At 42.5% G+C, this 27478-nt stretch overlaps 1 protein-coding gene across 1 annotated transcript in view; it reads left to right on the top strand.

Moving 5' to 3' along the window:
• The window catches only part of nhsl2 (NHS-like 2), a 118691-nt gene that overhangs the window by 55414 nt on the left and 35799 nt on the right, over window positions 1–27478 (top strand). The window lies entirely within an intron of this gene.

Raw genomic sequence — 27478 nt, 5'->3', positions numbered from 1 at the left:
ACTTTTCCGACTCCTATTTGGAACTAAGGGGCCAATCACAGCCCCCCCATCGCAGACAGTACCTGGACGGAGGTGTCCACACACTTTCGGCCATATTGTGCATCTCTCCTCTGTTTTCTGGTCACATAGCTGATAGTGAGCCAATCTATCTCTCAACCCCTCCCCTTTTTTCTTATTTCTCGCTCTACCTCTCTCACTCCACCCCCCTTCTCTCTCTCTCTCTCTCTCTCTCTCTGGCTTCTGATTGGCTGCTTTCTGCCTGGCTCTTTATGAATTGAACAGCAGCGCCTGGACGCGACTGGCTGGAAGCTAATCAACACAACGACGAATGCTCTCTCTCTCTCTCTCTCCCTCTCTCTCTCTCTCTCTCTCTCTCTCTCTCTCTCTCACACACACACACACACACACACACACACACACACACACACACACACACACAGAAATATACGCACATGCTCATCGGCAACAGCCAAACCTTTCATTGAAATGTGTAGAGGTGCTCACACACACACACACACACTCTCTTCCTCTCTCACTCTCACACACATGCATGCTTGCACACTCATGATCACACACACACACACACACACACACACACACACACACAGCCTGCTTTGTCAACAGCTCACGTAGCGCGATGCGCTCAGGCGAGCTCTCTCACACACACACATACGTAGCGTAGCGCACACACACTCTTCCCTCTCTCGTCTTCTGTCACTCTCTCACTCGTTCACCCTCAGCCGCAATCACATGCTGAGCTTCACACACACACACACACACACACACACACATAGACATGCAGTCACACACTCCGGGATGCAGACGGCTTCAGTGATGCTGTGACGCTCTGTCCTCCCTCTCACACACACACACTTTCTCGGTTGTCCCTCGTTTTGCACACTCACATGCTTTAACACACGAGACACACACACACACACACACACACCTCGTCAGCCTCTCTCTCAGTCGGTCAGTCAGTCAGTCAGCCAGCCAGTGTGTGTGTGTGTGTGTTGGTGGAATGAGGCGGTGATGTTTTGGGACAGGAAGAATAGTATGGGCAATTCCCAACGACGGCCCAAAGGAAGACACAGACCCAAATCGGCAACAGGTACTTTATCTTTCTGTGTGTTGTGTTTTCATTGTGTCCGTCCGTCGTCCGTCTCTTTGTGTAGTATCGGTTTTCCACTCAGTGCATCCAAAATGTCTCATGTTCAGGTGTCCATCCACTCATCCTTCCTCATCTCTCTCACACACACACATTTCATTCATGCATTCGTCCGTCCATCTTATCGATTGATTCATTGTCTCACGTCCATGCGTCTGTCTTTCCTTCCGTTCATATCTATCCGTTTATGTTGATGTTTATGATGCTGCTGATCTCCCTCAAATTGTCCCATTTTCATTCCAAAATGTCTCATGTTTCGGTGTCTCACGTCCATCCATCCATCCGTCTTACACACACATAAACACCCAACTTATCTATCCATTGTTGCGTCCTTTTATCTCCCAATTTCTGCGTCCAAAATGTCTCATATTCAGGTGTTTTATGTCCATGCATCCATCTTTTCATCCCTCTACCAACCCATCCATGCATCTTTACCTCAGTTTACTCCACACACACATGCTGGTAAGCCTCCATTCACTCCCTATCTATTCATCCTGAATTGTTTTGCCGTCCAGTCTGTTGTTCCGTCCATTTATCCACCTATTTCTGCATCCTTCCATTCAAAACGTGTCATATTGTAGTGTCTCTCACGTCCATGCATCTCTTTTTTCACCCTTTCCACACACATTCACCAAACCACATTTATCCCCCATCCATCCATCCATCCATCTTCTCCTCCACTCATCTTTTCCTTCGTCTGGGTTGCCAGGTTTGAATGAACTAGGTCAATTGGTCTTTTGCCTCTTGGCGTGCGACTGTGCTGAGAGACTGCATGTGTGTTTCTGTGTGTGTGTGTGTGTGTCCTGTACAATCGTAGCTTTTGGGTATCCTGCTGCTGCTGCTGCTGCTGCTGCTGCTGAGCTGAAAGTGTGTCTATGTGTTCAAACACTGAGGTTTTATGTTTCACACATTCTGCCACATGCTGCAGTCTCGTTCACGCATGTGTTTGTGTGTGTTAGAGTGTGTGATTGCTTGGCTGCACTGCCTAGTCCTGCATGGCTGGATGGGATTACTAGTGGGCTCTTTAATTATCTCTGAGGGCGAGCGAGAGAGCGAGCGAGGTAGAGATAGTGTATGGGAGAGAGAGAGAGAGAGAGGGGATGGGAAACGAGAGAGAAGCGGAGATGACAGCCCTTGTAAATCTGCCCCTCTTACTCGCTTCCTCGCCGGATGATAACGGGAGGAGAGGAGGAGAGGAGGAAGAGGAGGGGAAGGAGAGGATGGAGTGAGAGAGGGGACAGTGGGAGGTGAGGAAGAGGATGAAGCTGAAGGGAAGAGAGAGAGTAGGAGGAATAAAAGAAGGGAGAACGAGGGGGAGAGAGAGGAAAGGAAGGAAGAAAATCTGAGGAGAAAAATAGATGGATGAGTGATTTTTTTTGTAGAGCTGGAGATGAACGATGGACAGGCAGGCGTGATGAAGGTCTGGGGGGGGGGGAAGAGGAAGGAAGAGGATGTTGCATTAAAAACACACATGCAAAGTGTTTATGTCATGCTGCAGAGCTGCACAGAGCACACAGTGCCAAGCGAGAGTAAACACACCCATATGCTCACTCTCTCTGTCCACACACACTATATGCATATGTGTGTGTGTGTGTGTGTGTGTGTGTGTGTGCGGTGCAGTGTGTATGCAAGCGTTAACGCAAGCCGACAGCCTGCACACACCTGCTGTGGTTCAGTAATCAGCACAAGACGCTTCCCGATACGTTTGACCTTGACTTTAATCAGCATCTGAAACGTATTTATCGCCTTCAGACGCAGCGGTCACATTACTGTCACCAGGTGCTGCGTTATGTTCCAGACAGCGTAATTTACTGTGATTACTGGCACGATGATGATGATATAGTCAGGGACAAGAGGCATAATTGATGTTTAATGGGTAGAAGGAGGAAGTGCATTTTTCATGAATGAAGGAGACAACAGCAGTGGCCATTTAGACAAACACCTGCAGGGACCTCTTGTGGCTTTCGTGAATAATGCGAAGGAAAGATGCATTGTGTTGTCATGACGCAGCAAAAGCTCATAGGGAGGAAGTTGTGGTGGATGTGCAAAGTGTCGCTGAGATGGTTGTTCACGTCAACAGCAGTTTCTTTTGACTACAATTGTTCCAGAACCTTAAACAAGCACGATTCACTGCTCAGAAAACAGCTGGACTTTGAGTTGGAGATGTTTTGTCAAACAAGGTCAAGAATGAACTTTTAAGCTGCATGAATGAGCCTCATTTCCACTGTGGACGTAGAAACGCCCTTAAACAACCGTTTGCATGCCGATACTTGTGCAGAAGAAGAGGTTCTCCAGCAGCACCAGAACAGCTGTCATTACGCAGATCTCATATCCAAACTTTACAAAATGCTTCACGATTCAGGATGAAGAGAGATCTTCAACAGGGAAGTGAGGTCTTAAATGAAACTTGCTGAACTTGCGTGAAACAGATCCATCTCCATCAACCGAGCCACATCCATCCACTGGTGAAGAACATGCGATGTGGTTGAAAGGAATGGGACCCTGTTGGGATTATTTTGTCAACTTTAACCAAGCAGTGTTTTTAAACCTTGACCCGGTCTGTGACTCCATGTTTCTACCCAGAAATCACCTGCCAATCAAAGCGGGCGTGGGCAGGTCTGTGATTTTCCTTCCTTCGAATTTTCTGTCGGAGGAGTTTTAATTTCCTCTTTGCTTTGGTCTGTTCAGCCGTTAACTGCTCGCATTAACTGCCAATTTCTTCTTGTTCTGGTTATTTTCCTTTTATGTCTTCTTCATTTTATTACAAACAAACACTTCCTGTACAGCAGAGATCTTTTCAGGACAGACCATTTCCACTCTTTTCACTTTCTCTATTTGTTTCATTACCAGTTTCTCTTCACCCTTCTTTATAGCTCATGTATTCTCTGCAGCTTGTCCCTTCTGTTATACTGACACACATTTCATCGTTGTCTTTTTCTTATGCTGCGATCTGAAGTCTGTGGCGTCGACAGTTTCTTGTTTCGTCCCGTGTCGGGTTTTATTGGAGTTGACAACTGATCTGGGACACCTCACATGATCGGAGAGACAAGCTTGTAAACATCTTTTGGACTTTTGTCTGCGTAGTCTGATGATGAAGCCTCAGTTGCCATGGTTCTTTTTTTGACATTCGCTGAAGTTTGTCTCTCTCACCTTTGCACATAAGGCCGGTTCAACATGTAGTCTGGCATCTCTTGGTCAAGTCATGGCAGGAAGTGAGGTCATCGTCACCATCTTGGAAGACATGTCGTGTGGTCTGATCCCAGTATAGTCTCACTTAATCTTTGTTTTTCTGTTTGATTCTGCTGCTATGCAACCGTCGTCCTGGTGATCACCTGACAACCCTCTTCCTTTGTTCCAGTTTCCATGCTCAAAAATATAAAAGAAGAGTTTTTCACCGTTATTTGTTCTGTTTCCATTCACTCGCTCATGCTAATAATCATGACTGACCACACACACACACACACACACCGAACACGTTCATTCATATATTTTCAGATCAATGATGTCATTTTCAGCACAGCCAGCAGCCCTGCAGCAAGAGAGAGAGAGGGGAGAAAAGAGAGAAGGAGGGAAAAGAGAAGGGGTGTGTGTGTGTTGAGATAATTGGACGGAGACGAGGAAGAAGAGGGTTTGGAGAAAAAGCGAGATTCGAGGCGAGATACGAGGCGTGAGAAGGAGCAGCGAGAGAGAAGAGAGATGTGGGACGATAGAGAAAGGAAGCAGAAGAGAGGAGAGAAGAAGAAGTAGGGGAGGAGACAGGAAACAGCGCCTGGGAGTGTGTGGCCGAGGCTGCTGCTGCCATGGCAACCGTACAGGTGTTAAAGCAGGTCAATTGGATGCCGGCCGGCACTGTGCCAGTGACCAACAAGCACGTGTGTGTGTGTGTGTGTGTGGGTGCATTCACTGGTTTGTCCATTCATTAATAACAGTGTGTGTGTGTGTGTGTGTGTGTGTGTGTGTGTCGCCTACTTGCCGCATGGCGGGCGTGTCACATGTCGCGATACGTGGTCTTACATGTGAAGGCGTGTCTCGAGTCAAAACTGTGTGTTATTGATTATGCAGTGGTGGAGGAAGTATTCAGATCCTGTACTGAGGTAAAGGTACTAATACTACACTGTAAAATACTCTATTATAAGTAAAAGTCCTGCATTGAAAATGTTACTCAAGTAAAAGTATGTAAGCATCAGGTACAGAAAGTACAGAAGTACAGAAAAATGTCCCCTGTGACTGTTATACTATTATATATTACATCATTAGATTATTATTACTCATGCATTAATGTATTAGCAGGACTTCACGGTTGTAGCTGGTTGAACTCATTTCAAACTTATTTTCTCTATAATTGATTCATTGTTTGGTTTGTAAAAATTCGGAAAATAGTGAGAAATTAGAGATTTTATGAGCAAAAATCTACTTAAAGTAACTAAAGCTGTCAGATAAATGTAGTGGAACAAGAAAGAAAACACTCAAGTAAAGTAAAGTACTTACCAACTTGAGTAAATGTACTTAGTTACGTTCCACCACTGTCAACAAGAGGTTATAGGTGCAGGTTATCTAATATTCTAATATCTAATATGTGTTTTTGCCATGTAACAACAAAACATCCTCATTTTAGATTTGTAGTTTTATGCACAAATACAAACATTTAAGCAAATCCACATATAAAACAGGCGTTTTATATGATTCATATTTCTGTACAGTAACAACAGTTTAAGTTTTGTTGTTTTGGACTTGATCTCGAAACTGCTTGTGCTTGTCTCAGGCTTAACTGGACCCGGGTTCAGCCCTGTTTATCTCCTCTATAATGCAGATTTGGTGGTATTGCAGGCTGTTATTAGCTTATATCTCTCCTCTTGCTCATCAAGATTAATGGTGCATTGCAACAAAGGAGGATGTACACAATTAAGAGCGGATGCCCTGTGCTGCGTTTTAACATGGGACGTTAAATCCACAATATGCTTCTAATTTAACCAGTTGAGGTCATGAGGAAACTTTTCGGTTGCTGCTTGATCCAAATATGAGCCATAACTTAGAAATAGAAGCTGTACTATGAAGAATATGACCAGAAGGGGATAAATTAGCTTTCAGGATTTACTGAAGCTGTAAAAACGGAGGGTTAGAGGTCACAAGTCCAATGACCCCTGCGGTGGTCTTGTTTTCTCCTTGTGGTCGAAACCTTTCTTTATCCTGACACCGAACCAGCGCCGGCTTGTTGGTGTAAATCTGTTTGGAGAGTTTTGTGTTCTGTGAAAAATGAGGAACTTGTGAAAAATCAATGCTCGTTGTTGCTGAGTCACAGTTATATAGCTCAGAGGGTTACGTGCATGTTGGATAAACACCAACAACAATTTCTGTCACTGCAAATGAATGTTTGGCTCCTGAAAATACACTGTCTCTTTATTTCAGTTTCCACAGATCACAGTTGCCATAATTGTAATCAGGTTTCTGCAACCTTAAATTATGGCTGCATTTATATCCAAAGCGCTTTACAGTCATTCACCCATTCAAACACCAAGCTACCATGTAAGGTGCAGGCCACCTGGAGCATCCGTCATCGCGTGGACTCATAGACGTCACCCATTGCTTTGTGTACTGCAGTTTTGAAGCCACTAGTTTGGTATTTTGGCCGTCGCCATCTTGTTTTTTTTGGAAGGCTGTGCGAAGTCGCTGCTAACAAAGTTAGCTTTAATGTAACATTAACAGCTGACCTGTCAATCACAAGGTAGCCCCACCCTAAAGCATACCCTGCTTTATCGTCTATTTTACAAATTAAACATCATGCTGTGTTGACGAAGACGTGAAAGTAACGACTGATTATCGACTCATTAGGAAAATGTTTACTGAGGTAATAAATCACGTGAGAAGTAGGCTCATTTTCTCATAGACTTCTACACAATCTTACAACTTTTTGCTGGCCATTAGAAAGAATGCAGGTTTAAGGCACTTCACTCTTCAGGCCCGGAGGTTGGTGCTCGTGTGGACCAAAGGAGCCGGGGACCGAACCTCCAACCCTGTGATTAGTGGACGACCCGCTCTGCCCCCTCAGCCACAAATATGTAATCCAGTACTTTCTATTGGTTGCATAGCAACACTCAGATTGGTCAGTTTGTCTTTGTGCCTGCAGTGAAACACCCTCTGTGTTTCTCTATTGTTTCAAAGGTCTCAACATCCCACAGCCCCTCTTCTCCTCCAGAACTGTTACTTTCCTGCACCGCTGTGCTTTAAATCCAGTTTCACCAGAGCTGCAGTCTTAATGGTGACTGAGCGGCTTCTCTGGCGCCGTCAGGAGTTTAGTGCCTTGCTGAGAGGAACCTCAGCTGTTGTATTTGAAGTGCAAGAGGGCATTAATCTTTTGCTCTCTCTGCGGTGGAGATCTGCGAACTCAGCGGCCTCGCGGTCCCCCGGCCGGCCTCTCCGACACTGAGGCTGCCGCGGCTTCTGGATCTCAGGTATTAATAACACCTGTCATCGGTTGTGTTGCCTTAATTCTTCCTTTGTCCGGCCTTTTCTCTGCACGGCGCTCTCACTGCTGTCTGCTGTGTAGCTTTCACTGGGAAGATTATTTCCATTGTGTCTTGCTTGCAGGGACACTCATACCAGTGGAAAACCTACTTAAACCCCCCTCGAAAAGACCCGATCTGAAAGGGACCTTAGCACAGTTAGACCTGGTCCAGACAAGATCCACACATTAGTTTTGAAAGAAAATAATTTGTTTTCGCTGACCTCTGCAGGCTGAAGTTCTCACTTTGCTGCTGTGATGTAGAAGTGTACTTCCTGTGTGGTCAGTTCACAGTTTCACTGTTTTGGCGTATTTACAGGTGCAACAAAGTGCATTTCTAAACAACCAGAAGAGGCCAGTAAAATTATGCTTTGCATCTTTGTGCATGCGAGACTTTTCTCTTTATTTTCAGTCCACTCGCAAACACTGATTATGATACAGCTTGCGGGATACATGCTGTAGCATAACGCTCTTTGTGACCTCTTGTTCTCTTATTTCCGAACAACAGCCGGCTTGTGTTTTCCCTCTGAAGTCAATGCATTCACGTACACAAGCACAGTACAGGTGCAGATATCACACACATATCAAACTGAGTCTCTGTATCTGTGTATCATCCAGCTCTTTGTTTCCGTTTTTTTGTACTTTCAAACGTACGAAACCTTTTTTTGATGTTAAAGCAATACGTCATGAGGATACTGATGTTATAACCATAACATATTCACAAATCCACCGACACACACACACACACACACGCTGTCATACATAAACACAATGTGTGAGTGCTGTTGGTCGCTGTTGTCACCTCCAGTGTTTACAGGAAGTAGCTGTTGAGGAGAGGAAGGAAAGGAGCCGGGCTGCACCGACAATAGACATGATGGAGGAGAGGAAAGGGGGCAGATAACATTTGAATGTAGATATTATGGTCGAAATATTGTTGCACATTATTTCAATGAGCAGAAAATGAACGTGGTTATAATATGATAGTTTTATTGGTATATGTTAGTCTTTAAAAGTTAATTCTTGATGTGTAAAAGTAGTAGTTTGACAGAATACCTTAACGCAAGTGCTGATGAAGACCGTAAGATAAGGTTGAAAGCTTCAGAGAAGATTTGATAGTGTGTGGCCGATAGTTTGTGTAACATTATGGTTAAAGCGAATAAACTGCGGTTAAATCGGTTTTAAGTTAGGTAACGTTGAAACAGATAGATCTGCACACCAAGTAGCTCCCGTTAAAAGGGTTTTTGTCAGCTGTGACGTTTCAAGCACAAGAGTCTCCATCTTAAATACCCATAATCCATATTGCAAACACACGTGATATAAGAGGAACGTGAAGTGTGCAATAAGAGCGTAATTCATCGGGGATACTGAGCCGTCTGCAGGTACGCTGACCACCTGAGCGACCTCTTGAAAACCTTGTAGATTCCTTTAAGGTGGGAGCTGAAGGGGAGAGAAGGGGGAGGTAGGGGAAGTGTTAGGAGGGGAGAGGAAGAAAGAAAAAAAAGAAGGGGGAGGCACAGCACCATCAGTTTCCTCCCTTTCTCTCCTCTCACACCATGAGAGAAAACTTTCCCTGCACTGCTTCTTTCTTTCTTGCCGTCTATTCTTTCTTCTCCCCCTCTCCCTCTGTATCTCTTCCCCTCGTAGCCACAGCCTGAATGAGTCACTGGGTTTACCTCAGTAGGCTAGCTGGCCTCCTCCTCCTCCTCCTCCTCCTCCTCCTCCTCTTCTTCTCCTCCTCTTTCCCCCTCTCTCCACTTTTCCCTCCGAGGTTACACGTGTGTGTGACAGTTTCTGTGCCGGAGAGTGTTTAGGAATACAGACATGGAGGTTTTCTGGGCCAGGCCAGGTAAGAGACACTGGGAACGCTTTTATTTGGGGGGAGAAATGAGGGAAGTAATCAGGGTTTTTAGAAGTTGGAGAAGGGAGCAGAGTGGTACTGAAACAAGGAGGGCAGCTTCTTCTCACGATAAGAAAAGCACAGGAATGTTACACTTGACATCCGTGAGGGTAACGTGACCATGTGTTTGCATCGTTTCTACGAGTTAAAACGCAGCATTATATGCACTTTTTTCTTGTGGCCGTGGCTTTTGTATTTTCTGGCATTTTGAGGCACATTTATTGCCAAAGAGTTCTTCTTCTCGGACGTCACACGTTGCACGAGCATCACAGCTGCTAGTTAATGTGTGTGCTTTGAGGTTTGGCATTAAACTTTCCACAGTTTTGAGAGGCAGGAGCAGTGTAATACCTGGTGTTTGTCATAAAGCTGAAGGATTTCACACATTGTTACGAAAAGGAAAGCAGTTAGTGTTGCAGAAAAGCATGAAATTACACAGTAAATAATAAACAAAAGTACCTTCTTAACTAAAGAAAACTACATGGGACAGCTTTGAACATCTTTAATGAACCCCGTAATATACAACTGTCTCCCTTTTATCTCACTTCATCATCTTATTCCACGGTCTGACGATATTATTGTTCCAGCTTTTTATTAGTGAAAACTCCATGGCTGCAGTGTGTTGATCAAATGGGAATATTCTGGATGTCTTCTGTTGTATTTCATGTGTATTTTATACATGTTTACCCAAATTTCAGCCTCACATATTTGACATCTCTGGAAACTTTCAGATCTAGAATTCAAAATAAAGTTCTGCGGAATTGAACCGTATTTGGTTTCACAGCAAACAATGAACATATGGTCATGCTTACATGAGACAGACAGACAGACAGACAGCTCAGAGTGTGTCCGTGTGTGTGTGTGTGTGTGTGTGTGTGTGTGTGTGTCATCACCTCTGAAAGGCGCTTTGTATGTCTAGGAGCCCACACTTTGCACTTTGTTCGTCTTTTTCGCCCTCGAAAAGGCTTCACACATGCCTGTTAAGTTGCCACAAGGTCAACTGAGGTCATCTGTGGGTGTGTGTGTGTGCGTTACTTTATACTCACACACACACACACACACGCATACATTGGTTTGACTATGTTGCTGAAAGTGCATTTTGACTCTGGCTTGGTCGCAGTGTGGTTTTGTGCTCAGCTACAATGGTTTCCAATAGAGCAATTATTATAATATCCAACACACACACACACACACACACACACACACACACAGCTGAGGCTTTGCTTTCTACCATTTTACACTCCAGCATGGAAAAATGAAGCAAGGCATGAACCATGAGACGCACACGCAGTCACATGCTGCTGCAGCAGCACACATACATGCAGTATTTCACATACTTATACATCAGCTTCTATCTCTCTCTCTCTGTCTTAATTCTCTCTCTGTGTCTCTCGCCCTCGCTGCCCAGTTTAATATGAAAATGAAAGGAAAAAGAAATCAAGTCTCATCTGATTTTTATGCAGATGAGTTGCTAAATGCGGCGCCTCAATTGTCGGATCGGCCCGGCTGCAACGCGTGATGGATAAAGTGATTGGTGTGAGGAGTGAGGAGGGAGAGGAAGTGAAGAAGAAGAAGAAGAAGAAGGTTGGAGGGAAGCAGCAGAGAGGAGTGAAAACCTTGTAGTTTGTAGTGATGTTGCTTTAAACTAAAGTCCTCTGAGGCAAAATCAAGTAAAGAATGACAGAGTGAAGCAGTGAAGAAGATGGAGGGAGGAGGAGGAGGAGGACAGAGTTTACTTTACAGAAGGAAACAATAGAGAGAAAGAGCAGGTGATTTGTTCAGAGATAAGGAGGCAGACAGGTGGAAGGCGCAATACGCTTTCTGTTGCAGGTAGAAAGTCCGAACAGCAGCAGATATATTCTCTGTCACACAAGCCTGATGTTTGTACATTTCTGTAAATTAAATGAGCGTGTAAATGATGGCTTTGACCTGCGAGTGTTTTGGCTTCATATCAGCGAGTGTGTCTCTTTCTGTTTTTCAATTATTTTCTTTTCATCGATTAACCAGCAGACATTTGCTTTCACACCACGAGTCAGAGCATCAATACAGATGAGAGCTGTCTGTGTGCCAAGTATGAAGGAAGCCAGAGGCCGCTGTGATTAGCTTAGCTTAAAAACAGCTAGCCTGGTCCCCCCCCAGAAAAACAAAAAGTTTACGTTTCTGTTTGTGTACGAATTCAACAAACCAGTTACAACGTGTTAGTTAGTGAGCTTTAGAGGTGTTGGTAGGCATGTTTTTGAACTTTGGCAAAAGAGAGGCTAAGTTTTCCCCTCTGCTTCCAGTCTTTAGGCTAAGCTAAGCTAATCGCCTCCAGGCTCTATCTCCATACTGAACTCGCAGACATGAGTCTGGTATCGATCTTCTCATTCCGGCCTAATTCTTTTCACCAAAGTGAATAAGCCAGAATGCTCCTCTGTTAAATTAATATAACATAGCTAGTTTTTTTACTTCCATAAGAGTAAATAAGGTTTCAGAACAACTGGCTGCTTTTCTCTGTTAAATCTTTGTAAATTGATTGGGTTAAATATATATAATATGTGAAATATATGTATATATTGTGTCTTTAAAGGAAAAATCTGTGACTTTTTCATGTAAATATATGTCTCTTTTGCTATTTTTCCCCCTTAAATGAAGATCAGTGATTTAAACTATAGCTTGATGGATAAATACAATAAATATTATGTGTTTTTACATAACCACGTAATATAAACAAACATCTTCTGATAAGGATCCTTTAAATTAGGTTATTATTTTTATTAATGTGACCAAAATATGTACTGATCGGGACATTATGCAGTTGAATTACCTGACTTCAGGTGGTCAGTTTGTTTGCAATACAAAAAAAAAGACAGCCGGTCAGGTGCTTTTAACAACATTAATCTGGAGATTATTTACTTTATTAGAGCTGTCTGTCTAGTGAACAGGAAATAGATTGGAGGGCTGTTTCCTGTCAAATTCTCCTCAGAGACAATGGCTCCTGGAAGTAATCTGACCGAGACAGTACGGTCCTCTAGGGCCAATATGTGAGTGTGTATGTTTGTGTGTTGGCGTGTGGTGTCATAGGAGGTGGTCTGGGCAACATCACCCCACCGGGAAGTCCAGACACACACACACACACATGCACAGATCCAGTGTGGGAATGGGCCCAAGCGAGAGGCGCGATGAAAAGAAAACAGCGTTGTGGATGTGAGTCACAGGCGGCGCAGTGGGAGCTGGTGTCGGTCGCCGCGTGCCAGTGGGGCTTGTAGTTTACTGTCAGACAAGGTTAACTCCATCAAAGCAGGCTGGGAACTACAGGAAGTGGTGCCAAAACAAATCTGAGGGCCTGGCAGCTGGCGATAAGAATCCCGTGGGAATTGTAGTCCGTTCTGACAGATGAGGCCAACTGTCAAAGTGGGCCAGACAGGAAGTGCAGCTCTGGATCTGGAGCTCCAACAGCAACAAAATTATTGTTATAACAATTAATCTAATCGGTAGATACAGTAAATATGATAAAAATCACTGTGACATCAGGCTTATCGAGAATTTGTTTAGCTGAGTACAAATACTTCCATTTTATGCTACTTTATATGTGAGTCAATGTTGTTGGTTGACCCTAAAAAGAAACACCTTTCTGCATAATGATTCGTTAAATGTCCCATACTTTGCTTTTTGTCCCCTTCTCTTGTCATAGGGGCGAATAAATGAGTGTCCACATCTGTTATCCAGCCGTTTGTGGTTGGAATACAAAAAAACACCGCCGCATCTCCGACCTGGTGGGAAGTTTATCAAAAGTTGAAACTCAAATCCAAACAAAAAACCCTCGTTGATGCTGATAATCAAGTGTTTTGTGGAAGTGAAATGTCGCAGCAGGAGCAGGATTACAGTTTGTGGAATGGCAGAAGGCCAAAATAAAAGCACAGTATGTCTCTTCCTGTTAGAGCAGTGTGACTAGTCCTCCCCGCCGGTTGTTGCAGTTTGCAGCATAAAATATTGAAAGCATCACGAGTGTTGTTCGGCATAAAATGTTAAAGCGACATCATGTATTGCGGGATCGTGTTGTGTTTTAAAAGCAAGGACAAACCTCGCTGGTGTGTGTGGCAGGCTGGTTCCTCAAACTGTCCGCTGCGTAAAGCGTTTCCATGTTACGTTTAAGAGAAACGGCGGGAAACAGGATTCACTTCAAAACTGTTGGCATCCGACTCCTCAGCGTCTCCTTCACGTTATCATTTTCTGCCTTTTTTTAAAACTTTTATTTTGAAACTTTCTCTCGCGGGGTGAATTTATGCAGATGTTTTTCACTTAGATGGGAGTTGACAGCTGTTCTGAGTGTGTGTGTGTGTGTGTGTGTGTAGTACACCTTGGACCATCTGTGTCCCAGTGTATACAGCAGCAAGGCATGTGTATTTACTACAGGGTCAGTGTGTGTGTGTGTGTGTGTGTGAGTGTGTGTGAGGTAAAGCGATAAAGGAAGATTGATGGACTACAGCAGGACGCGTGCGCACTGACCTCCGTTGATGGGGTTCAAAAGGTCACAGAGAAGAACCTTGGCTGAGGAAAGAGTGTGTGTGTGTGTGTGTGTGTGTGTGTGTGTGTGTGTGTGTGTGTGTGTGAGAGAGAGGAGTGAATTGGGCAAGGTTGGGAGGAGGAATGGGTATAGCCATTGACCTTGGAAGACCTGTTACATCACTTCCTGTCTGTTTGCCGCAGTCTTTTCCTCTGGGGCGAGAGGCGGGACACATACACATATACAAACTCGGTTTCCCATGAACACACACACGCACACACACACACACACACACACACACACACACACACGCACACACACACGCACACACAAACTTTGTGACCTCAGGTAGAAGTAGCTGAGTCAGCCTTGAGGGCGCTGCCCGGTGATATCAGCAGTATGTGTGTGTTATCAATCACTGTGATAAATAATCAGTGTGTGTGTGTGTGTGTGTGTATGCAGTGTGTTTGGTGTCTGAATTTACAGCTGCAGTCGGTGAAGTGACACACAGTCCGTCCCAACAGTCTGGACATGAGCTAGTAGTCACAGCGAGGGCTGAGTGAGACTGACTTCAGTTAAATTCAAGATGAAACCTCGATGGAAACGTCGGTGTAGTTTAGTTTTTTTGGGAAACGACATGAACTCCAGTTCATACACACGTTGTCATGAAAGTGTATCGCTGGATGTCTCAACAACAACGAGTGCTTTCAGGTTTATGATTGTGAGAGCTTTAAAAATAAAAAGTAAAGAGTCTCTCGTGGAAGTGAAAGTGAAAGTTAGTAGTAAAAAGTAATAAGAAATGAAAAGAAAACGTCACACACAACAAGATTTGACAGCTCAAGGTCCATTTTTCTAGCTTCCTTCTGAGCTTTTGACCAAGATGACAAAGCTATGTTGGACAGTTTACAGCTGAGGAATAAACTTTACTAGTAGATGTGACGTAAATATCAGATGACAGTAAATATAAACTGATAATTACCATAAACAGAACCGTAGTTTAACGCACAGTAGTTGAAGAACAAAGTCTTAATTCATCAGATTTTCCTGCAAGTCTGGCCTGTCGGCTCGGAGTGTAAAATGTGTATTAAAAGCGCTGCAAGTCTTATTTGTGATCATCTCATTTGTTTATGGTAATCATAGCAGTGCCTCAGCATGAATCTGTTACTAATTTGTTGTTGTTAAACGCTCCTTGAAACAGTCGACATGCCTGTAAAGCACAAAATATCAGTGAGCCGGGCGGCTGCTGACCTCATTTTGACTTAAAAGATGTGAGATTATCACTGAAGGAGAGTTTTAACAGGATCTGGGGGGTGGGGGGGGGGTAGTTCAGAGGCGAGTACAAATTAAGATAAAACTCATATTTGGGTCGAGACGCTCACATTACACAAAGTCAGATGCTCGTACACAGCCAGCGGTGCGGCTGCAGAAAATGAATGACATCAAAGATTAGGAATCCAGCTGTGGGAAAACAGCTTTTTAACACCAACGTCTGAAATCATCCTCTTTCCCTTTTAAGGTGGATCTTTATAATGACTCATTCATTGGCAGTATTGCATATTAGATCATTGTGGTTGTTAGATATTCCACGCCGTGTTCCTGTCTGTATTTAAACTGTTATTTATCCGTGTCCGAGTGTAACTGCATCTATTAGATAAGTACCCTCATGCCTTAAATGCTTTACTCAAGGGGATAGTAGTTGTTGAGATTTCAAACTTGCATGTCCTCTAAGCTGTGACAGTTGTTTGTATCTGCTGGGATTCATTCACCTGGTAAAGAAATGTTGTATTTTTGTCTTATATTAAGAGCCTTTACGAACCTTTCAATTTGTTTTTGAAGCATTTGCAGCATTTTATTTTGCCGTGCTGCACCGTAGTCGTGAATGTTACCTGGAACCCACATACTGTAGGTCACCATATCATAATATTCATGATAAAACAGGCAACATGTTGATGTCTTTGCATCACGATTTTGTACAGGAGCAACACACACGACTGACAGCAGAAGTAATGTTGCCGCTGGCTCCAAAAAACCCCAAAAAGCATTGACTTTGGTGGTGTGGGAGTGGCTTGATAACATCAGCCTTCAAATAAAAAGATTACACATCACACAATGAAGGACAAATACGCCGTCATCATTAAGTAGATTGATCGAAAAGGCGAGATTCAGCTGAGGTGACAGTGATCGATCGGTCATATTATATGTTCATTTTGTAGTCATTAATAAGACCTGCGTGTCGCAATGTTGGAAGATAAAGAAAATCTTATCAGTTTTAACAACTTGGGAGAGGTGGAGTCAAATGGAAGAGGTCCCACTGAGGCGGGCTTGTGTAAGGAAATTAAAACTTTGATATTGATCAGGCAGACTGATCCGATCTCTCTCTGCCTCTTTGATTTCTGAAAAATAGCAGATTTGTCTGCACAGTTATACAGTTACGAATGTATATTGTAGTTATTCAAACCGTATATGTCATTTAAAGGCAGATGATGAGTCGTGTCATCTGTCTCTGACCACAGATTTATTTAGTTCCATTATGTTTTGATAAATTGATTTTCTCTTTAAAGGATTAGTAAGCTGGTTTACCTTGCCGTGAATAATTAAGTGTGGTTTTAGTGAAGAGTTTTAGTGCCCAGCGGTGGTCTAAATGAAGGAATTTCTGGTTGAAACACTGAAAGTTTGAGATTTTTCTGGCAAGAATCTGGTAACATTTATATTCAATGGACACAAAATACTGGAAATAAGCAATTATAGATTTTGCATATTAGCATTAGCCTTCAACATCCATATAATCTGTGTTACATTAACACACACATTTGCAAACACACAATCGCACGCACGAGTACATCCGACATGAGTGTGTGAAGTGACTGAAATGCTTAGTCATTCATGCTTATGTCTATTTGTGTGTGTGTGCACCTGTTTGTTTGTGTGTGTGTGTGTGTGTGTGTGTGAATTTACATATACTGCTGTCGTTTCTCACCAGACTGATTCAGCTGTATCCACGGCAACCGTGGCATAATAAGAGAGTGTATTGAAAATAACGGTTATTAATGTGGCAGTCTTGGAGAGGAAGCCATTGTGTGTGTGTGTGTGTGTGTGTGCGCGCGTGTGTGTGTGTGTGTGAGTCATGTTAACTATCTCCTTGTCCGACTAACCATCACAATCAAAGTGACGCAAATCTCTGCGTCAGTAATTAGCATAAAATTGGATCTTTGTTCCTGTTAGCAAACATGGCTGATCGCATCCAGCTCTTCAATTAGGCCCTGACTGACACACACACACACACACACACACACACACACACACACACACACACACACACAGATAAATACACACTTATCCAGCAGAGATGATGAAATCAGTCTGTGCATTTATGCTGTTTCTTTTTGGGATGATATGTTTGCATACTGTACACACACAGATTGTATACGTGAATACACAAGGATGCACACACACACACACACACACACACACACACATATAAATATATACATACGCACTCACAAAATGGCCATTTGGCATGTCGATTATTTTGTTTGTGTTCAGTTCAGTCGAGCTTATTCTCCATGGTGGCTGAGCCAGGTGGATTAGTCCTGTGATTACACACACACACACACACACACACACACACACACACACACACACCTCCTCATTACACTCAATTCCATTACTCCACCCTCTCGCTTGTCCCCCATCTTGTGTGTGTGTGTGTGTGTAAAGAGGGAGATATGACAGGAGAGGATGGAAAGCTCTGGGGAATAAGCGAGCGATGACAGAGGAAGGAGGGAGGGAAAAGATAGAGAAAAGTGGAAAGGAGGAACTTCGTGTGATTGAAGGAATAAAGGATGAAATCAGGCGAGACGTGGAAAGAGCAAGGGAGGAAGGAGGAAAGTGATTTAGAGAAAGAGGGAGGAGGAGGATAAACGAGTGAAAGCAGTGAGAGTGAGGATGAATTGTGGCTCATGTCACTATAAATTACTTCCAGGGTCTAATAACTGCAGACAGCCAGGTCTCACTGTACAGCAGAGGAATATACACCCTTTTAGTGACTGTGTGTGTATTGATTTAGGAACTGAAATTATGTGATTGCATTTGTTTTCAATTGCTTGAGATCCTCGAGACCCATCCCCCGTCCGGTAATAAGGTGTCTTCAAAATGTTTTAAAAGATATCAAGAAGAACTACATACAGTCTTTATGATACACGTGTGAATCTGTCTGTCAATACTTTCTGACTTTCCTACCATGTTTTTGGCTCTCAGCCTGAAGCCCATTTGTTCCTGCTGAAGATGTAAATCTGTTTAATCTTTAAAAATGGCTCAGTAATTTGCTAAAACAGCTGGGCACTGTAGTTTTTTAGCAAACGCTACTAAAACAGGAGTAAATAGTGCATTTGTTGGGGACTATTTTCAGTGGCGGATTAATACACATTTGGCGCACTAGTGATTATTTACAGCTGCAGGATGGTGTGTGTGGGATTGGCTCAAAATAGAGTGGCCATGTTCATGAATGAAGGACTCATTGATGTGTTTTTAATAGTTTTGGGACAACAATGCAAATATTCAAACAAGATTCAACAACATAGAAGACAAAAGCACATAAAAAGTCATACATGTGTATTTCTGAAAGCTTCAGATAGAAGCTGGTTATTCCTCCGATAGATGCAGCAGTAACTCTGTGACTGTACGTTGTGTGTTTGTGAATCATTGAAAAGATCTGGTGCTGAGTCACAACTCCTTAAATGTCTTGAGTGTCAAATTGTTTGTATTTAGTGGCTTAAGAAGAAAAAAAAAATCCTTTAATTTAAAGATATTACTTAATAAACCGTATGTAATATTTGGATAAACAAAAAGATATTACATTAACATTATTTTAATAATACTCACTACTGCCTCTTCACAGAGACTGAACACATAAATAATTGATGCAGTTTGTGGTTTCCTCACTGTCATTGTCTGTGTTTTATACCTGCTTCTCCTGCAGGGGGCAGCACTGAGCTGCAGAGAGGCCCATGGCTGCAGCAGTCAGAGGCTGCACATGCATGCATACAAAAAAAACACACCCACTAACACACATGCACACACAATATTTTCCACCAATTTAGCCACTTAGAGTGACTCTGACGTGCTGTGAGGGAACATTCACGCCTGTGTCCAGACCAGTGGGCGCATTAATTAGCAGCCCTCATCTTGTTTGGCCAAAGTCTCCTTAAAAACCTCAGATATCTGCCGCGGCTGGGACTCAAAATCCTCTCAGGCACTTCATAAGAGCTGCACTGCATCCGGCAAAAGATCTTTGAGGCCTATGTTTACACTGATTTGTCCATGTTTCACCAAGAAAAGCGCATGTGACAGATTTTAAGAAGTGTTTATACATTTTAATAATATCAAGAGCTCCATAAGACTTTAATAACTGGAATCCTCTAACTTTCAGTCTGAGCACAAAAAAAATATTGCATTTAGATTTCCCCAAAGACAGAAGTATTGGTCCAAGTAAGCTCTCTTGTTTTCCATGTTGTATTCTGGATCGGAAACTTTTGGTCAAAAAATAGCGGAGCACACTGCCAGTAGAAGAGGAAAAGTCAACCCTGCACAAAAGACTGCTGCAACAAAAGAATAACAACCAAAACTGGACTGAAACTCCACCATAGAAAGTAGTGGGATGTGTGGTTTGGGATTTACAATGGTATTCAAATTTACATTATAAAATAATATTAATTTACTCCTGGTATTAGCACGCTGTAATGAACTCTGATTGGATGCTACATGTGCAGCAAGAAACTTAGGAGAGAAAAAGTTAACAAATGTTTGGTAAAAAGACTCAAACAACTAGCAAGACAAAAAAATATATGCAGAATATTGGACCAAACCAGGGCTAAAACACTGGTAAATATTGGACCAAACCAGGGCTAAAACACCGGTAAATATTGGACCAAACCAGGGCTAAAACACCAGTAAATATTGGACCAAACCAGGGCTAAAACACTGGTAAATATTGGACCAAACCAGGGCTAAAACACCAGTAAATATTGGACCAAACCAGGGCTAAAGCCTGGTAAATATTGGACCAAACCAGGGCTAAAACACTGGTAAATATTGGACCAAACCAGGGCTAAAACACCGGTAAATATTGGACCATACGTTTATTAATAGTAAATGCCAAGGCTTTAGGTCAGGTGTCATTATCCAGATAATGTATTCAGATCTCATGAGTAAATGGGATGCCAATATGCATCACAAATCTAATCAGACATACTGCTCACACGTACTGTCTGTCATCAGTGCTCCATCATAGCAGGAAGAAACCCCCGGCTTCCTGTGTACCTTTCTTGCAGCAACACCTCTGATTCACGCTCAGCTAATTGCTCATTTAGCCACCAGGTTGAGTGGGCTGCTCTGGCACGAGCGGAGTCACGAAAAGTGGTAAATGCTACAACTTTATACAACAGCGGTGACTCAGATTGGGATTGGCAGCTTCTGAAGGTCGCTGCGTGCTATTTTGACTGCGCTCATTCTGCCACAATTTATTTCTAAATTTACTTTCGTCCCACTGGTTTGGATGTTTACTCAAGCTCACAAGTCAAAGTGAATTATATAAATTTAGAAATATAACATTTTGCCTATAGAATAGTGTAGTAAATAGTTGTGTAAAACTGGCAAAATTAAGATTTAAATCAGAAACAGGCTGAACAAATAACATCCAATGCCAGTCTTGTACAGTACCACCAAGTATCGACCAAAGAAAGTACAGACGAATGCACCTTTTAGCACATAGTTGTAATCTCTGGTGCTTTATTACCTTGATAGCAAAGAGACTCGGAGGTCAGTTATATTATCTGTGCCGACCTTTGCTGATACTCTGTCGTTACAGCAAAGGTCAGTATGGATAATGTCTGTGCGCGGGACGCCTGGTTCATTTCGATAACGACACCCAGAAGGACGGCTAACGTTCGGTTTGGGTCTCAGTGTCGTCAGTAAATTGAGTTTACTGCACGGCTTTTACTAACTGGGAGAAAGCACAAGGCCTGCACACACACACACCAACACACACACACACACACACACACACACACACACACACACACTTTGTTTTAGCCAGGCTTTTCGGTGGGCAGTGACAATGTTATTTAAGACGAACATAAACGAATCTGCTGAGCACTGGGCTAATGCTAACAGTGACTCATAAGCCTGTCATTCATACACACACACACACACACACACACACACACACACACACACAGGTCATTTCTTGGACATCAACCACGTTACATTTCCTGGGAGCAGAAGTAATGTTGCCGTGTGAAAGATATATACAGATGTATTTTTATCACGCGTACACGAAATCAGTGTGAGTATGTGGGTGATAAAATATGAGCGATGGGTAACTTGTGTTTACCCATTCATCTGTGTGTGTGTGTGTGTCCGGTGATAACAGCTTGTCTAAATCTGTGTCCACCCTGCTGACACTCCCACTCACACAGAGGGGAATGAATCAGTAATGGGCCTCAGAGAAAAACAAGAGTTCACGCAACACCTCGCTAATGCATGTGTGTGCTTGTGATTGTGTGTGTGTCAATGTAGAGTAGGTGTATTGCGAAACTTTTTGTGTATTTCCTGCATTTGTTTGTGTGTAGTATGGGCACTATACAGTACAGACAGTCAAACTTCTTCAAGTTTTCTGCATGTGTGTGTGCCATCTCTCTCCCTGTTGTGAGAGTGGGCGCAGCGAAAGTATCACTCCTGTGTTTTCTCCGTGTCAGCTGGAAGCATAACGCTGGGTGTTTCAATCCCCTCTTCCTCTCTGTGAGTGTTTAATGAGAGAGAGAGAGAGAGAGTGAAGGTCAATGGGTGCACTCCCTCATCACCAGGTTAAATCTTGTCGCTGATGTCAGTAATGATCCATGTTCAGTCCCTGTACACCACAGCGCACATGTCTGTAGGACTTCAAACCATGCGTGTTATGATGCTTTGAAGATGTTCCTCTAAGTCAGTGGTCTTGAATTTGATTCAAATAATATCATCAAGGACATTTACTGCATTTCACACACGTTTCTCATTAGGTTCTTGCTTGGTTCCAGACCTTTGAATTGGTTGCCCACATCTCATCTCAATCAGACCTTGGTAGGCGGAATTAAGAATGGGGACTCCATCTGTTGGTGGTTTTGCTTCTGCCGTGCAAATGACAAAACTTTGCCCAAACTTTTAGAATCTCTCCTGCTATACTGACAGTGAACGTGAGAGCTAGATAGGCTTCTTCATATTTTGGATTTGAAGTGTTTGCTTGCACTCCTACTTACTTATCATGCCCCAATTATTCTTCTTCGGTTTCACTCCATAGAGACATTTCCTTTCCTTTGCTTTATTGTCAATGAGTACAAGTACACCCAGGCTGGCAATTGGACTTTTGGTTCCAGGTAGCCTACCAAAATTGAGAGTTTATTACCTCAAATATTCCAAGAAGACATAAAGCTAATATGGCACATGTACGTAAGAATCATCATTTTGATTTACCCAAAAATACCCAGATTTTCAAGTCCTTCAGCATGATTAAAACACAAATTTGCACAACCTCCCATAACTTTTCAAAGGATAAGCTAATGGTCGTATAGCTAATGGATGCATAATGGGTGGATGATTGTGAACAAACAGGTTGGCATCCATGTTCACACTCTGAACACGACCCATCCTGTCACTGTAATTCAATTCTTTCCAGGACCATCTTTTCCCTTTCCTCAAAAGGACTGTGAAGGTTTTTTTTCCCCCTAAATCTGCCCAGTGATGCCCAGAGGCTTGTGTCTCTCCTCCATCCAATCCCTCCATCTTCCTTCCTTTTCATGTCACTGCGGTTACATAAGGGAGGAAGGAAAAAGAGTGACATCTCCGCTGAGGAGGGCTGAATGTGCTTTGTGTAAATGTGTGCCTGTGTGTGTATCGCTGCTGCTCAACCTTTAATCAAGAATTAATTGTGAACCTCAAAGGGAATCAAGTCTCCCCGAAGACTCCTCTGTCTCTTGTATCCGTCAAAACAGTCTGTGCCATCCGCTCCCAGATTTGAAAGTATGTTGAGGTCAGAAAATTCCTCAGATGCCGTGACTTGTGAAAACACAACCAAAACACTGTCATATACCTATTTTAAAAACAGCAATAATAACCATTCAACACCTCAATATAGGATACAACCTGTACAACCAGAGATTAATTTCCCCACTATCCTCAAACATGTTTTCATCTTCAGATGTAAAATCTAATTTAGGAAGCAGAGGGCACACTTAATTTACATTTTCTTTATCGAAAACCTATATTTGTGATTCATTTTGGAAAATATTATATAAATATATATAATTATATATAAAGTTAACCAACTTTTTGGCTTATATCAATGCTGCTGAGACCGTGAGTCACTAGCTAAGTTAGCTGTTTTAGCTTCTGTAAATACTGCTCAGACTGTGACTCAGGTATTTTCTTGACAGGTAAAAGCATTTAACTAAACATTTGTCAAGATAACATGAGTCAAAAATGTGCCTATTCAAATTGTGTCATAATAAGTTTGCTAACCTTTTAGCTTCTGTCAATACCGCTAAACTGTGAGTTGCTAGCTTAGTTAGCTAACTTTTTAGCTTCTGTAAATACTGCTCAGACTGTGAGTCAGCTATTTTCATATGTTTTTAGTGTTTTCTTAAAAGGTATGAGTATTTTAACTAACCATTTGTCTTGGTAACAAGTACAAATAGGTAGCTTAGGTTGTGACTGGGGCAGGATTGTAACAGCTAACTGTACTCGACATAACGTTAGCAAAGTATATTATGATTTTATCTAACAGAGAGGCTAGGCTGGCTGGCGATTGAAGGCTCGTCACTAGCTAAGTTAGCTAACTGTTTAGCTTCTATACTGCTCAGACTGTGAGTCAGCTATTTTCTTGTGTTTCTAGTGTCCTATTTTCTAGCATCAACACTCCTCAAAAGCAGCATATTTCTTCAGAACCTGCTCCCTGATTGGCACATCATGGCCACTGCACTTTGAGTTTTCTCTCTTGTGAAGTGACAGTTGTCTTCTTTTATGGTCTTGTGTCAAGTGACAGGTTGTCTTCTTCTCGTGTCTCTTAGCTGTCATGGCCGATGAAGAGAAACTTACTGTTGAGGCAGAGACGTGGAACCGTTTGGCACAAAGTCCACAGTCCTGTCATTTAATTTGGTTTAAGCAGTGGCTCTTTTTGAGCGTCCTGTTGGCTTCTAATGGCACTGTATGATCTGCCATATTGCACTGCAGCAGTGGTGGCGTGTTTTGGATTTGAGCCTGAATCCTGCGGGGCTTCCAGTCTGTGAAAAACCTTGTTAGATAGATGAAGACTCCTTGCTGTGTTGATGTGCAGTGAGAACAGTGAGAAATTCTTAGCACACAGACACAGAAACAGTGATGTCTCAAAGGTATGACAGTAACTAAGGTAGTTAACACTCTCTCCCTCCCTCCCTCTCTGTCTAGATCGGGTATTTACAGTAATTTGTGCCACATTTTCAAAAACACCCGAGGCTTGTGCACGTATTACCTAACTCACACAAATACACAGATGCACACTATCACCCACACAAGATCATATATTTAACTTATTATAGTCCCACGTCTTCAAAAACTCTATTTGATTTAGCTCCAGTGAAGCCAGAGAAGCAACGTGGCTGATATTTAAACTATATCTTAACTATAACTTTACTTTTAGTATGCATACATGTGTTTAGAACACCTTTCAAGATGTTTTTGACTCTGACTTTGGAAAGTTTGCTGCCACCAATCACACTTTGTTAGCACCTTTTGTGTCAGCATAGTATCCAAAATCACATTAAAGAGCTCCCTCAGGCATTTGTTATACAAATTACTCTGACATTACAGTTTGTCTTGACATTTTGCCTATATCCACCATTTTTATGCAGCTGTTGAAAACCTGAAGTGCTTCGCTTTTACCACGGCTGGAACATCTTATTTTTTCACTTTCCTGTTTAGGGCACTTACTCCGCTCTGAGCGATCTTAAGAGTGCATCCTTTTTTATTGTTTAACACTGAGAAAAGGAAGCCAGCGTTTTGAAAAGATGTTCCCAGTTCCTCAATTCAATCACATTTCTCACAACATGGTAGGGACAAAATATCTCTGCATGCATTTTCCTCGTCTAGTGTAAGGTCCTGTCAGGTCAGGAAACTTGTACTCTAGTAGCCACAATCGAGGTGCAACCTTTGAAAAACTTGAGGCAACTCTGACTTTTCATTTGTAAGGATGTAAGGATTTACACCAAATCTAAGTTGTGTAATTCATTACACAACTGCCTGGAGTTACTTAAAATGCTCAAGCGTGAGCCAGCATCCCACAGAAGGTCTGCTGTGCATGCTCACGATATCAAAGGACCACACTTCCAAAAAGTAATTGATGCTGCAATCTTCTGGTTACAATTCAGCATCTTTGAATAATTTCAAAATGGTGCACACATGCGACATAGTGCCACAAATACCTCCGTTTCCTGTCACTGATAGAAATAGGGAATGTATGTAGACCTTCATAATGTGGATTTCAGTTACCTTTAGGTAAGTACCACAATTTGCCAAAGTGCCAACAACAATTGACCGTATGTTGGAAGTTATTTTGCAAACAGGACGTGAAGAAATAGTCACAACAAATACAGGTCAGTTTGTACGTTTGTGCAAAAGTTTATTTCCCTGCTTGAAAAACAGAACTCGGACTGAAAAATGGGGAAAAAAACGAGTATAATCTGGTGGATGAGCCTCCACTTCAAACTCAAGTTCCCTAATGGGATATTTAGCTTGCAGCAAAACCCACCACACAATGCATACATCCAGTAAACACAGATTAGCTTAAGAAAGAAACAATGTAAAAGAAAGCGCAGTAGATTTACTCAAAATGAGTGTATTTAAAGCTCCAAATGAAAAAGTAAAATAGCATAGGCTCCATGGTGAGAATATACGTCTATTCTGCAGTACGTTATAAATCACGCATGATTGCCTTTGTTCTCTTCTCTGCGGCTGATGCTAACTGACGTGCACTTCTGTATCATAAACAGTAGCTCTCTCTGGTGGGAGCCGATTGTGGGAAAGCAGCTTAGGAAGATGAAGCCGGTAGCTGGGAGGGTGAAATTGTGATTCCATACAGTAACGGCGGGTTTTTTTGGGGGGGAGGGGGGGAGACGGCTGCTTCAGAGCAAACAAGACGTGATAGTGCCGGTGGATCCTCTGCAGAGTCGCTGTCTGTATGTCTGTCTGCTGGGAACTGGGAGTTGTTTCTTAAATTTTAACTTTTTTTTTTTGGTGCTTCAAATCAAGAAATAGTTTCTGTGCATTCCCCTCAGAGATACGACCCACACACATTTCAGAGTCTGCATTTATATTTAGAGTTTTGGTGTTTGGCTGAGGAACCGAACCAGTTTATAGAGCAGTATTTCAGTGTCTTTCTCAAGAACACTGTGACATTGATGTTTTTAAATCTCATTATCTTAAGAAAGTGAGGTGTAAGTAAGGTTGTGGACATCCATAGTATGAGACTACAGGTTTGTATTTAGAACTGTTTTACTTGTACAGTCTTATAAGGTTGTTACTTGGAGTACAAAGCAGGAAGTCGTTATCAAGTACATTTCCAATCTGTTTTTTTTGTCTTATTTGGGATATGACATTTAAATCGAACATACATCTGCGTGCACGTGTCTTGATTCCTCAACATTTCATCCACTCGTTTCTGTACCGACTCAGTGACCTCGACAGTTGAGGATGAACATGATTTAGTTTCCCTCCGCTGCATTTTCCACTCAACTAGATTTAGCTCCTTCTTCTGATCACCGGCAATGAGAAACCAGGATATGATGTTTACGTGTAAATGCACATATTGTCTTTGTGTCACTTCAGACTTTGTTTGATTTGCATTGGAGAAATGCAGTTCTTGTTTGAGAGATTCAAAACCAGGACGTCAAGGTTAGCTCACATGCTACGAGCCACTAGCTAACCCTAATAAAGAACTTAGTATATTGGTCACTATCGGTTGCTGTTCACGTCATCCACAATGCCTGATTGCAGTTAAAACTTTGTGAGTGACAATCGCTTGGCTGCATGTTACGTTGCATAAGTTGGATATTTACGGCACCTTTCAAATCTCCCTTGAAATTATGTTTCATTTTGGGCCATTATGAAGGACACACCAATATTCAGCGCAAATGTAGTGGGTAGTGTACCATTTATGATGTGTGGTGAAAGGTGAGGGTTTGTAGGGCTGTGTAACACCAATAATTAATGTTGGTTTTTTTTTTTATTAAATATTGACGACCTTTCATTCATCTTAATCAAGTAGCAAACCTTAACCTTAATCCTACTGTTATTGCCATGCCCAGATGTTGTAGGAGTGTTTTTTGAATGCCTGTTTCTGCAGTCAAGGTGATTTGTCCCCTCTGGGTTGCT

This window comes from Enoplosus armatus, chromosome 23 (assembly GCF_043641665.1).
Source record: "Enoplosus armatus isolate fEnoArm2 chromosome 23, fEnoArm2.hap1, whole genome shotgun sequence".
Classification (NCBI taxonomy): Eukaryota; Metazoa; Chordata; class Actinopteri; order Centrarchiformes; family Enoplosidae; genus Enoplosus; species Enoplosus armatus.
Note: the sequence above shows the minus strand (reverse complement) of the source record. Positions and strands in the feature narration are given on the sequence as shown.